The 1,876-nt window shown below is 29.0% G+C and overlaps 1 pseudogene; it reads left to right on the top strand.

The window, feature by feature from the left end:
• The first annotated feature begins 756 nt into the window (after positions 1-756).
• Positions 757-875, top strand: LOC111745395 (annotated as a pseudogene).
• The last annotated feature ends 1,001 nt before the right edge of the window (positions 876-1,876 follow it).

Here is a 1,876-nt window from a genome sequence, read left to right as displayed (position 1 = left end):
TGGTTCAGTAAGGCTGTCAAAGTAGATTAATATGACATTTGTTATGAATTAACATATACTTTGAAAGCCAGAACAATTTTTTTAATTTTGACTTTTTTCTATGGATCCTTTTATAAACTATAAGCTTAATTATTTTCTAAATTAAATAGAAGACTTTGAAGGTGCTCTCTTTGACATATCTATTGCTCCATTTTTATAGAAGCTTAATTATACTAAATATATTTAATTTTTTTATTTAACCTGTCTTCTATTTTGTAATTATTTTTGACATTGCATTAACTGAATCAAGTTCACAAGTGTGAATTTGTTATGATGTTTACTAATATTATTATTGTATATTTGTTTTATTCTACATATTTCCCACTTTTTTCTTGTAACAATTTTTCTCTTGTTTTTCAAAACAACTCATGCCTGTTGTGAAACACAAGCAATAGAAAAATACATAAAATAAAAAGTAATAAATGCTCTTTTTCTTATTCCACAAAGAAAATGGTTAACCATTTAGTACATATGTTTTATTTATATATTTATATAATTTTCTTTGACAAATAGAAATATATGCTGTTGATGTTATTTTATATCTTCACATAGGTATATATCTTGATAGATACAGTACTATTTATTTATGAACACGTAACATGAGATCTACCCTCTCAACACGTTTTGAAGTATATAATACAGTAGTGTTAACTATATACACAGTTCTCTACACAGAACTCTATAACTTTTTCATTCATCTCATAAAACTGAAGTGAAGTCTACAGCCATACCACCCTGAACGTGCCTGATCCCATCTGATCTTGGAAGCTAAACAGGGTTGGGCCTTGTTAGTACTTGGATGGGAGACCACCTAGGAATACCAGGTACTGTAGGTGTTTTTTTTAAAAAAAAACTGAAATGAAAGTAATGTATAATTTAAAAATCATAATAAATATCACATTGAAGAGCTTGAAGATTTCTTTTACACAGTAATTATCATTAGATCTAGATGCCATTTTTAATTTTATAAATATTTATTTTTATTTCCATATGATTTTGTATATAGAATATTAAACTATGTTATACTTCCATTCAGGGATAAGTCTAAACACTAGCAGATATGTTGAAGGGTACTGTGATAACTGTGAAAAAATAAGTTGTCCCATAGTATTTGAAACTTGACAACTAGGAAAACTGTGAAGACTGAAGAGAGATGCTGGTATAAAATCTCTATCATCTCTAACGAGTATCTTTATGAGTGAGAAGAAATAACTTATAAATAATATAGCCATGAGCAAGTTACCCATTTTTTCTTTCATAAAGATAAATGTCATAATAGATCAGTGCTCTGCCTCTATTTTCTATATTCAAAGTATATTTTTTTCTTCCTCTATTCTTTGGGACTGAAATTACTTTAGAGAGTAGTTAGAGAAAATTGAAAGTGTTTTGGAACGTGTAGGAATAAAAAGTTCAGACTGCAGTGAAACCTTTAATAACTCCTGAATTATGTCATCTATGAAGTAACAATAGATGACAAACTCAGCTGTAAGCAGAATAAAAGCATCCTTTTCTTAAAAAAAAAGAAAAAAAGCCAATTTCTCTCTAGAGTTATGATCAGCTTTAGATTTTCAATGTTCTTTGTGCGAAGTTTTAATGCACCATGAAGTATACCTTAGTTTCAATAAAGATATTATCTTTAATGGAGTCTGGGGTTCAAGTACCAGTTTCTAAATTGTTAAGCCTACTCGGGTGGTCTCATGCTGGGAAGGAATTCAGTTTGTATGTTCCTATATTGTTTTGCTAAGCGTCTGATTACCTTTGCCATAAGTAGATTAGATTTTCTGATAAGCAGTTTTCCTATCAGAAATTCACCATCTATTATTGCTAATATTGTCCA

Source organism: Pteropus vampyrus, unplaced genomic scaffold, assembly GCF_000151845.1.
Source record: "Pteropus vampyrus isolate Shadow unplaced genomic scaffold, Pvam_2.0 Scaffold153, whole genome shotgun sequence".
Lineage (NCBI taxonomy): Eukaryota > Metazoa > Chordata > Mammalia > Chiroptera > Pteropodidae > Pteropus > Pteropus vampyrus.
This window is presented reverse-complemented; position numbering and strand designations above follow the sequence as displayed.